The 13,088-nt window shown below is 32.6% G+C and overlaps 1 long non-coding RNA gene across 2 annotated transcripts in view; it reads right to left on the bottom strand.

The window, feature by feature from the left end:
• LOC306647263 overlaps positions 1-11,554 on the bottom strand; it is a 32,184-nt gene extending 20,630 nt beyond the window's left edge. For both annotated transcript variants that reach the window (XR_013760062.1, XR_013760063.1), the window contains exon 1: positions 11,329-11,554. This is a non-coding gene — a long non-coding RNA (uncharacterized lncRNA). The remainder of the gene's footprint in view (positions 1-11,328) is intronic.
• Between the last annotated feature and the right edge of the window lie 1,534 nt (positions 11,555-13,088).

The following is a 13,088-nucleotide window of genomic DNA, read 5'->3' as shown; positions in this document are numbered from 1 at the left end:
TGGAACTTTCTCCAGAATAGATCAAATTTTAAACCTTAGAGCAAGTCTTATCAAATACAAAAAATTGAAATAATTTCCCACAATTTATCAAATTTTAATGGGATAAGATTCGAAACCAACAGCAAGAGAAACTTCAGAAACTATAAAAACACAAATATTGAACAATGCACTTTTGAATGAACAATGAATCATTGAAGAAATAGAGGGAAATTTTAAAAATTCCTAGAATCAAAAGAAAATGGAAATATAGCATACCAGAATCTGTGTGATAAAGAGAGACGTTTTAAGAGGTAAATTTGCTACTATGAATGTCTACATTAAAAAATCAGAAAATTTTAAAATAAATAACTGAAGGACGCATATGTGATCTGAGTAAAACAAGAACAAACAAAATTCAAAACAGGAATAAAGGAAGAATATACATTAGTGCTAAACTTATGAAATGGAGACTAAAATAAAATACAAAGATCAATGACTCGAAGAGTTGGTGCTTTCAGAAGACAAACAAGATTCACATGCCCTTAGCCAAACTAACAAAAACAAAAAGAGAGAAGACCCAAATTAATCAAATTGGAGGCAAAAAGGGAATATTATAATAGATGCCACTGAAGATGGGACCATTTGGGACTATATTGAAACATATTCCAATAAATTGGGAAATCTAGAAGAAATGCATGAATTTCTAGACAAATATAACCTATCAGAATCAAACTAAGAAGACAGAGAAGCCTAAACAGACCAATAACAAGCAATAAGATTAAGGCAATAATAAAATGTCTCCCACAGAAATAAAAAAGCCCAGGACTGGACAGATTTATGGCTAACTTTCACCAGACTGTAGTTTAGTTAGGTTTTTGTTGCTGTGACCAAAATACCTGACAAGACAATTTAGAGGAGGAAAAGTTTATTGGACTTAAAGTTTCAGAGGTATTCAGTCCCTGGTCAGCTGGTTCCATTGCTCTGGGCCCAAGATGAGGCAGAAAATCATGATGGAAGATAACTAGTCAGCTCATTACATGTAGGACACAGAGAGAGAGGGGAAGATAGAGGAGCCACTGGGACAAAACACAATCCTCAAAGCTATACTCTCAGTGCTTTAATTTCTTCCAGCTATGTCCTGTCTGCCTATAGTTACCACCCAGTTAGTCTATTCAAATTAGAATGGACCAATTTGGTTATGATTCTCATGAACTATTTTCCCTTCTGCATCAAAACTGGAGCATTTGGGGAACATCCTATTCAAATCACAACATTGTGCTCTAGCCCCCAAAACTCATGTCTATTTCACAATGAAAAATGCACTTACTCCATCTCCAAGAGTCCACAAAGTCATAACAGTTCCAGCAGTGCCCCAAAGTCCAAGGTCAAAGTCTTATCTGAAACTACAGTAAACTCCTGTCAGTCCCAGTAATTATCCAAAGTAAGTTACACACATCCAGTACAAAAAGGCACAGAGTAAACATTCTTATTACAAAAGGAAAGAATTGGACCCAAACAAGGCCAAGCCCAGCCTGGCAAATAGTAGGCCCTGTAACTCCACATTCAGCACTCAGGGTACGTCTTGACAAAATGTGGGCTCTCAGGGCTTTAGCAGCCCTACCTCTATGACCTTGCTTGTTGCAGAGCTTATGGTCTCTCTTGTAGCCTGACCCTTTAACTCCAGCATTCTGCATTCCTACAGAAACAGCACCATGTGCATGATGCCAATGTCTGTCACCAGTTCAAGTAGTGGCCAGTTTCCCTTGAACCATGGCTACAGTGGCTTCTGAGTGCCTGGACAGTGAGTAAGGTGATTCAAATCCTGGGAAAACAACTTCATATGCACCCATGTGTAAGCACCAGCCTTCATTTTTTTCTTCTCTAAGGAGTTTTGTTTGTATAACCCTAAGCCTATATGGGTGTACTTTTGATGAGTTATGCGTTTTCTGATGAATCTTTTCTATTGTTTCTCTGGAAAGTAATTAGTTTCTCTTTAGTGGCAGTAATCTCTTCAACAACCACACCTTTTTTGACCTAAGTTTTGCATGCACTTTTTTGGACAATTTCAAATTTTAAAAATCCTTCTGCTTTGCTATCTGCTCTTGAGTCTCACAGTAAACCTGGCTAAAAGCTTCTAGCAGTATCCATGCCATTGCTTAAATAATGTACTGCCTTAAAATTCTTTTCTGCCAGATTATTTCATAACCTTTAGATGTAGCCTTGTGACAGAGTATCAGGACAGAGGTAAAAGTAGACAAGTTTTTCTGAGTGAATGTAACAGAAATGACTTCTAATCCCATTTCCAATAAAGTCCTCATTCCTCTCTGAAAACTCATTAGCATAATATTTACCGTCCACATTCTTATCAGAATTCTGATCTTCCAAATTCCCAATAGAATTGTCCATTAAGTTCTGTTTATAACATTCTAAGTCTTCTCTATCCTACACCCCTAAACTTTTCCAAACTCCTCCCACAAATCAGTTCCCAAGGCTTCTATACCTCATGGTCAGGTTAGCACAGTGATGACCCCAATTTTGGTACCCATTTCTGTATTAGTTCTTCGTTGCTATGTCCAAAATACCTGATAAGAATAAGTTAGAGGAGGCCATTTTTATTTGGGGCTCAGTTTAAGGGGTCTCAGTTCATGGTTATCTGCCTATATTGCTCTGAGCACAAGGTGAGGCGGACCTTCATGGTTTAGGATAGATGGTAAGTTCATTACATGCAGGAAGCAAAGAAAGAGGAAGGATCTGGGGGGGACAAGATACAATCTTCAAGGGTACTCCCCAGTTACCTAAGTTCCTCCAGTCATACCCCACCTTCTTATAGTACATTCAAATTAGGATAGGTCAGTTAATTTATGGCTCTAATAATTTAATCACTTCACCTCTCAAATTAACATAGAAGCTTTTGGGGGTTGCCTCATGTCCAAACTAGAATACAGACCTTTAAAGAAGAAAACTTATGCTCCTAAAACTATTTCATAAAAAGAAAGAAAGGCAATACTTCTAAACTCATTCTATGAAATCAGTATCATCCTGATAATGAAATAAGGATACAACAAAGAAAATCATATACCAACATCCTTGGTAACATTGATGCAAAAATTTGTAGTAAAATATTTTCATTTTGAATTCACCAAAACATTAAAAAAAACCATACACCATGATCAACCCAGTTTCATTCCAGGAATGCAAGAATGGTTTAACATACACAAGTCATTAAATATAATATACCACACAAATAGAGTCAAAGATAACAATTACTTCATTATCTCAATAGATGCATAAAAAGCTGCCAACAAAATTTAAGATCACTTTTTGATAAAAGCCTTGAAGAAACTAGTTATATAAGAATCTTCTTTCAACATAATAAAGGTTATATATGACAAGCCCCAAACGAACACCATACTGAATGGGAAAAATCAAAGTGTTTCTTCTAACATCAGGAACAGATTAAGATGTTCACTATTATCACTCCTATTCAATATTATACTTGGAGTTTTAGAGAAATTATATAAGACATAAATAAAAGGTATACAAATAGGAAAGGAATAAGTAAAATTATCACTGTTTACATATGATATGATCCTATACTTGGAAGTTTCAAAAAATTTCACCAGAATTTTAGAGCTTTAGATCTCTTAAATTCAGCAAAGTAGCAAAATAAAAAATCAACATACAAAAATCAATAGTTTATCTATACACCAATAATGAATTCACTAAGAAAGAAATTAGCAAAGCAATTCCATTCATAATAGTTTTGCAAATAAAATACCTAGGAATAGCCCTAACCAAGGAGGTGAAAGACCTCTACAATCGTCAGTAGAACACTGAAGAAATAAATTGAAGAAGGCAGCAAAAAATGGAAAAACCTCCCTTGATAATGGAGAAACAATTAATATTGCTAAAGTATCCATATTCCAGAAAGCATACCACAGATTAAATGCAACCACCTCAAAATACCAATGATATTTTTCACAAAACAAAAAAAAATTCTATAGAAAAAACAACAGAATAGTCAAACTCTGAGCAAAAGATCACTGTTGAAGATAACATACCATTTCAAACTGACATACTGTCAAAAGGTGGCGATAAGCCAACCTCTTTAACAAATTCTCCTTGTAAAACTGGATATCTACATATGCATAGATTGGAATTAATGCCCAACTTTCATCCTGTTAAAAATTCAGTTAAAAATGTATCAAAGACCTAAATACGAGATCTGAAACTGAAATTGCTCAAAGAAAAATTAGGAGAGACACTTAAAACATAGGTACAGAGAATAACTTCCTCAGTAGGAGCACAAAGAATAACTTCCTCAGTAGAACCCCTATAGCTTAGGAAGAATCAAATGGAATGACACCAAATTAAAGTTTCTGCATAGCAAAGGAAACAACAGAGTGAAGAAAGAGCCTACATAATAGGAGAAAATTTTTGCCAGCTACTCTTCTGACAGATGATTAGTAACTGGCACATATAAAGAACTCAAAACAAACAAACAACCCTAAACAAATTACACATTGAAAAAATGGACAAATGAATGGAACAAACACTTCTGAAAAGAAGTTGAAATAGACAATAATTATATGAGAAATGTTCAATATTTTTAGCCATCAGGGAGATATAAGCCAACTTAACATTGAGATTTCATCTCTTCCCTAGTCAGAATGGCAATTATCTAGAACACAACTAATAGTAAATGCTAGTGAGGATGTATGGGGTGGAGGAAGAAAGTTTTATACATTTTTGGTGGGAGTGCAAATCAATGCAGACACTATGGAAATAAGTGTGTCAATTCCTTAAAAAATTAAAAGTAGAACTACTGTATGAGCCAGCTATACTACTTCTTAATATATATGCAAAAGAATAAAGTCAGCATGCTACAGAGACACCAGTATACTCATGTTTATCATAGCACAATTTACAATAGCCAAGTTATGGAATTATCCTAGTGCCCATCACTAGATGAATGGATAAAAAAATGTATATGTGTACTTAATCATAACTAAGAATGAAAACATGTCATTTGTGGAAAAATGGGATAAAACTAGAGATTATCATGTTAATGAAATACAAATATCACACATTTTCATGTTTCTCTCATGTGTGAAACCTAGATCAAAAGAAAGGAAACTATCAGTGAAGATGGAGGAGATAAAGGAGAGGGTGAGAGAAGTGTAAGTGTAAGTAACAGGGGATAAAAATTATCAAAAATGTTATATGCTTGTTGAAATATGCCTCTTAGAAACACACTATTCTATATAATCAACAAGTACTAATAAAAATAAGAAAAAATAAAAAAAAATTTATTCTGTCTGCAGAATGAGACTTTGCTGGAAATGCTTGTTAAAAATAATGTAGTAAGAGGGTAAAAAAAAAAAAGTCAGAAGTCAAATTGTTATAAAATTGTTTAGTATTTCTGATTATCTGTTGTTTATGATTTTCAATCATTATAGTTACATATAGTTATTTTTGTGACAAAAATATAGGCATTCCTGGTGAATAATAATAAAAACAGTAACTAGATTTGGTATTGTTTTGCTACTTTTTTAGAATTTCTGACACATGGTGGATGTTCTAAAAATTATTTGTTGAATTGAAACTAAGGTTAATAAGTCTCTTATAACACATTGAGCTAAATGCTGTGATTACATCTTTCCATTTCGCTTAATTAGGAAAAAATATTTTGAGGCATGTGTCATATTTATCTCCATATCTCTAATGTGCATACTGATAAATAGAAGGTATTTAACCTATGTCAATTAATATATCAATCTTTAAACATTTTGATCTCAGTACCCCAATTTCTCTTAAAAATACTAAATAGCCCCCAAAGCTTCTTTTAGGGTTATAATTATAGACAGGGCCTATATAAAATGAGCAAATTTAATAGATATTTATATATTTATTAGTAATTTAAAGTAAAAATAATAGATTTCGACATGTTACCATAAACTAACACCAGATTATTATGAAAAATATTTGTCAAAAGCAAAACAAAATTAGAAAGGGTCATTGTTTTCATTTTGTGAATCTCTTTAATGTATAACAACATACACAAAGTAAATACAAGAATCTACATTTTCATATCTTCTGCTGCATTCACTCTTTATAGGAAAGTTGTATGAATTGAAAAGCATTAAGGAAAATCCAGCTTCAGAAAGATATGAGAGTGGAAAAAGGAGCAAAATGTTCATAAACTTTGTTGATCATGAGTCTATTGTTTTATACTACATTAAAACTCAATAGTAGTTTCTTAATGGTTTATTGCAATGTGGTATTTGAGTCAGTATTAGTTAACTTTTGTACTTTGTAACATTCAAAGCCATTCTTCTTTAATGAATTCGGGAAAATCTTTTATCTGTGTATGACTTCATAACATCATGCAGTAATAATTTTGTGACTTTTCATTCACTTAGTAATGGAGATCTTCTAAACGTTAATGTATTTCATCAAATAGTATAAAAACCACATTTGTTAATTTCATCAATGATGTCAACAAAATGTCTTCAGATATTGGGAAACTCTCAAGCTTATGTTAATACATGTAAATTTTCCAAATTTCTAATTTAGTTTGAAAGCTTGAATTTTATCCTTGACAGCAAATGCTATTTGTTTTCCTTAAAGGGAAAAACTCATTGCATTTACTAATGTACAAAACTTGAGCCTATATAATAAAGGTTTGTCTGTCATGCATTTATGGCAAAAGCAGCTCATCCAACTGGCAAGTTAAACAAATGTACTCACAATTTATACTACATTAGCAGAAATTTCTGAAAGTTTCCTTTTCTACTTTCAGGACTAAAATATGTGATCTTTATAGATTATCACATAAGCCAATTAAAAATGCTGTTTATTCTATTTAATTCCAGTTAAACTCACATCTTTAAGCAATTGGAAATTTCTGTTTGCTTCAAAAATAGATATGATACATTCATATACTATCATTCCTTAACTTATCCTAGCCATGTAGAGTAAATCACAGTATTTACAGATTATGTTTGCTTTCTAAGTATTTTCTTTGCTTCTCACTTATTCATATAAAATGCTTTCTCCAAAGTAGGCAGAGTGATCTCTTAAAAATCACACGCCTTTCTGAAGTCCCTCCTATGACTTTTCACCATCAATGGAGTAATAAATAAATCCAAGTTTCTTATCATATCCTGTATGATTAGATCTTTGTGTATTTTTTTTTAATCTCAAAGTTTACCAACAATGCCCTCATTCACTATTTGCCAGCTTTTCCATCGGTTTTCTTTCTCAAGCTGACTCACTATAGTTAAGAAGGATGTTTAACACATATAAGATGCTTACTAACTACTGGATTAAATAATAAACATTACACTACAAAAGTTCAATGAGAGTCTTAAAGTAATATGATCTCATATTACCAGAGTGATTTGGAACCATGGACAATGACCAGTAGGTTTAATATTTTAAAGTGTTCTGTGTATGTTACCATGATGTTGATTATCAATAGAACCACTAGTATTAAAATATTGTTCAGGCTGTTCAAATACCTAAAACCTACACCTATGTGCCTGCATGCATCAGTGAAAATCAGAGGAAATATCTGAATCTGCCCTCTATAACAAAATGAAGTACATATACAGGATATTGAAAGGCAATGTCAGGGAATTTAGAGATACTGTATTGTTCCTTCATGGATTACAAAAAAAGGCTCTGGACTTTAAGATGTCCTAAAACTACATCTAATTAAAAAAGAAATTGCACAATAGATAAACTATTATCAAATACCTTGGAATTTATGATTAAAAATATTGTAAATTGAGAACTAGGAAGAACCTTAATATCATCTGATCAAAGATAATAACACGGTCAAGTGTAGAGATCATCCTCATGTCCAAATCTCCCATTCTCACCCTAAGAGATGTGGAGAGGGCTAAAAGTGTTAAAGGATTTACGCCAGGCACACAGCACATTAATCATAGAGTTGTGACAAGGTTCTAGATTCTTTAACATCTGTAGTTTGCTTTAGTACTTCAAGAGGCTCCCTTTGTTTGTGTTGGGGAGTTTTTGTGTCAAAACTACAAACTAGAATTCCTGGCACAAATGCAGTATCACCTACAGAGAACTTGGCATCACAAGGACCTCACTTGATAATCTCTCTAGAATTTTGTCCCAATTATTCAGGAGGCACAAATTAAAAATTCATATGTTTAAACGAATATATATATATATGCATATATATATTTCACATATATGCCATTTAATATGTACACAAATATATTGTTTATGACACATATGTATGAAATGCTACATAAGTTCTAGATAAATACTATGAAGTTCTAAAAATCCCTTTTAGTGCAAAATGTATATCCAACGTGTCATAAAGATTGTATGTGTGTATATATATATGGCATACACATCAGGTTACACAAATTCATGAGTCTGACACTTAAATTCACCCTTGATATTGCAAAACGATATAGCAGAATCTCATTGGAATGCATAAAAATGAGGAGTAAGATAGAGAGATTTCTATCAAGTACATGTTAGGTGGAGAAGAATTTCAGGCTTTCTGCTATTAGTTGTAGATACACAGTAGCCAAGGACATTTATTATGGGAAAAACATTTATTATGTGTCTATACCATTAGAAGTACTTTGCTTTGTAGTACAGTATTCGAAGTACATATTTCTTTTGCTTTTCAGATAAGTGCATTTTATAGAATAATTCAACTGGCTTTTAAAAAATAATCAAAATGAATAAAATAATAATAAGAAAAGCCATTTTATATTGGCTGCCTGATTATTGTTCTAAAGTATCTTTGAAAATCATCATTTGATAAAGATTGAGTAGTAGTATATCCTAAAAATACATCTTTTCACTTGATCATGATTCTATTTTATTGGCAATTATTTGTTCCCAATTTAGAGATAAACAAAATTTGTAGTCACTGAGTGATTACATATCAGAAAAACATAAAATCTGTAATGACTATTATTATAATGTTGAGACTAGCAAACAAAATGTCAGGATAAAAGAAATGTACAGACTCTAAAAGCAGAAGAGAAATATGAACATTTTTACACATAGAGGGCAGTCACTGAAATGTATTAAATAACACAAACTCTGCTACTTTGGTTACTGGTTTTTTATCCTTTCTTCAAATATACTACACAAGGGAACTTTATTGTTTCAGATTTGTACAGGTTTAGGGAAATTACATGTATGGGGGGGGATCTAATAATAAGGCTACCAAGTGATTACCTCCCAGTCTTTAAAGTCAAAGCTTCCCTCTTTCCCAGAGCTCTTACTTTGACAAAAAGATGATGAAAAGAAACATCTTATCAGGCCCTCAACTTCTGACCTTTTCTGGCACCCATACAAGGTCAGTCTAGAAAATTTCCAGGGAATTATTTTGGGAACTATCAACTCAATTTTAATTGTTTTTAGTGAAAGTCACATGGTTGAAATTTCAGCCAACATTTGAAATGCCATGCACTGTTTTGAGACTATTTTAAAAACAAATATGGGGAGTTGATTACTTTCCATCCCAAGAATTCTCTACCTCCCACATGAAGAGCATCTTTTTATTAAAACTAGATAGCTTGTTGAATAACACAAAAAATTTCCAAATACTATATTGTTATATTCTAGATTATATTATTTAAAACAAAATGAAAATTTTCCTTTCACTACCAATAAAAACAGATTGCTGAATTTGTTTAAAATATACCAAAGAAAAGAATAACATTACATTGCCATTGCTTGAGAGTCTCTAAAATTTTTATATCAAGCAGTAAATTATACAATAACTATTCTAAGTTACTGAAAATTTGCTGAAAGTGAATACAACTTTTATATGAACTGTATTTGTTGATTTAACATTCCTGGCTCTAAAATTCAAGCAGAGCTTTGAGTTAGTCTGGATTTTATTCTAAGGACAATGTGAAGTCATTTGGGATAGTTAAGCAGGAGAGCTGTTATAATCTGATTTATACTTTGGAAACTCATTCTAATTGATTCCGATTTGCAGAGGACAGGTTATAGGGGTTGAGGGGTAGCAGCCAAGAGAAAACAGATGACTGGACCAACTCTAATTTGGACAACTTACAACTGACCCTTGATCTAAACAATCATGGAGAAGATAGTGAGTATCTGGGAATGTGGCAAATTGCTAAGTTTATAGACATGGCATTTAATCAGGTCCAGCCAGTTGTCTTACAGGAATACAGATTTAATCTCCAGCGTTGCCAGATTTTTTAATTTCAAGAGAAAGATTTGAGTTATTTCAATATTTAAATCTTGGAAACCAATTGAGAAAATCATGTTAAAAAACATCTGGAGGGCTAAAAGTACATATCCCTATGTTGGATTTAACCGAAGTGTCACAAGTCTGCATCTTCTCAGTTGAACATACATTTCTAGAAGCACATTTCCTTCACTTGCACCTCACTTTCCTTCAAAAAGAGATAGAAATATATTTTGTGGAAAATTTTTCATTGATCTAGTTTTGTTTTGCTATTGGGTGTACATGGTTTCAGATTAGAGTTGTTCTCTGCATTCTCTATCAATTGTCTGTTCAGTCTACATGGATTATTGTATACAGGGTTCTCTTCCTCCCACAAAAATCATTCAGAGATGAAACAGATAATAGGCAACTTCCTTTTTTCATCGTTTTTTTAATTCTCTCCTTCTAGATTGGCAGTGAGGCACTAAAGTACATAAATCAATAACTTTTATCAATAAACTATAAGAAGTTCATAAGTATATTTAGGCTGAATTTCTATTCAAAGTCAAGTAACTCTCTGTACTCTTGCCATCAGCAAAGAAATCCAGAAAACGAGTGGTCAGCTAAGACATTTAAAGAAAGTTATGTTAGAAGATTGAATTTATGCTGTTTTCTTTTCTATATTTGACATAAGCCAGAGCTAGGGATCTCAATTTTTAGAAAGATATAACAGTTTAAGACTAACTTATGAATTATGTATTAATTGAGTTTAATAATGCTTTATTTCTCTGTCAGCTGGCTAACATAATATTTGGTCTAAAACTTTAGATACTCAAAAAAATGTACTGACTAAATATATATCCCAAACAACTTGACTACTGGCTAATGTTGACCAACTTGCTTTCAATGATAAATTTCTCCTTTTGAGATTAATATCTCCATATTTCTTTTAACAAAACCTTCTTTTTATCTATTTCATCAGGCTCAACACCCAGAGTCAATCTTGATTCCTCTCTTTCTAGTTATACTGCCCTTTTTCAATCAATGTGGAAATCCTATCAGCATTAATTTCCCCATGTTTACTTCAGGTCTGCTACCCACTACCCACTGCCTCAGTTATGATTCTAATCCAAGTTTTCATATCTTACCTAGTATAGTGCAGTAGATTACTTTTTGGTCTCCTTGTGTCGCACTGTCTCCACAATCTGTTTTCCAAGCGAAAGTTAGAGTGATATATTTAAAACATAAACAGATGATGCCATTCCCCTGCTCAAAACACAAATAATGGTGAAAGAGTCTCGCATCATAAATTGAACAAAATCCCAAATCTTTAATACTGTCCCCAGTACTCTATGTGACCAGGTCCTTACCCAGACCTGTGAACTCCTTTTCTATTGTTGTGTCTCTTGTTCACAGTGATTTGGCCAATTAGCCACCTTCCACCTCTTGAACACGCCCAGCTCATTCCTCGTTTTGAACTTGGCATGTGTGGTTTGCATGCCTAGACCACTCTTATCCAAAATAGTTTCATGACTCATTCTTCTTCATCTAAATGACTGCTCAGATACTACCCATTACAAAAAGTCCTTCTTGACCTCATTTGGTAATATACACTGGTTACTCTCATCACCCTGAAAGAATGCAAGGATCCTAAAAATGAGACCTCATGTAACTTGATCCTGATGTACCAGGCAGAAAGATTCTGGTAGATATATGTAGAATTGAATGATCTTATATAAAAAAAAAACTAGCTTCAAGGTATGTTAAAAAAAAAAAACTCAAATTATTTTAGGAATAAATTATATTTACTAAGCATCAACCATATGAAAAACATTAGACTGATAACTTAGAAAGATAAAAGAGAAATATAAAATCCAGTATAAATATTTATCATCTAATAATTCCATCATAGTTTCTACATAAAGTATAGAAAAATAGAATAGTCAAGAGCAAACAGGTACCAGTTACTCACAGAACAAATGAAAAATATAACCAGTTTACCCAAACTTCTTTAGCTTTAGGGGCATAATATTTCCCTATGCTATAAAGAATTATATAATTAATTTTCTGGCCAACAATTTGGAAATCTTTTCAAAATATAATTTCAATTAAGTGATAAATTCTGTTCAGCTATCTTCCAGGTAAGCAATATGAGTTTATAAAATTTTATTTTTTCCTCCCCTCAGAGAAAATCAATCCCAATATTTTTTCTTCTATTGTAAGTAACTTTGCTCTCAATATTTCAAATGCCAACCTATGCCAGCAGCTGCAATTAGGATCAAGAAACAGATGAGAATGATGGCTTTCAGGAAGTTCTCTACTCACTGAACAGAACACTGTTTCAGAGGTTTGTCTTCATGATAAGTCTTCTGCTCTCTGCCTCTAATCCTAGCATAGTTTTAGGTAATTAGTCTAAAAAGTTAAATTATTTTTAGATTTCTTTTTATTGTTCTAGACATTGAAACAAGAGCCTTACATATGTTAGGCAAGAACATTCTATCACTCAGGCATACCATCCAGCCCCAAATATACCTTATTTCTATACTTCACTCACATATATTATCTTGACTCCCACTATTGTTCTTTATATATAATTCACATTTTTCAATTCAAATTGACTGGAAGTAGCCCCAAGTCATCAAAAGTCCACGAAAAACTTTCCAGAATGTAATTGCTAGTGAAGAATGTTATTTAATAATATTGATGATTCTTAACAAAACAATTTTAATTTGATCCCTTAATATAATGCATTTGCCAGTTTAACTATGTGACTTTAGGGAAAATGTCTGAGAGAAATACTAGATTTTTAAAGAAAAAGCTTACATCAATCTTTCAAATTGCTGATAGATGATTACTAAGTTAATGTTCAAAGAAGTGGGGGTGAATGAGGACAAAAAGAGGAGCAGAA

This window comes from Sciurus vulgaris (genome assembly GCF_902686455.1).
Source record: "Sciurus vulgaris genome assembly, chromosome: 1".
Lineage (NCBI taxonomy): Eukaryota > Metazoa > Chordata > Mammalia > Rodentia > Sciuridae > Sciurus > Sciurus vulgaris.
This window is presented reverse-complemented; position numbering and strand designations above follow the sequence as displayed.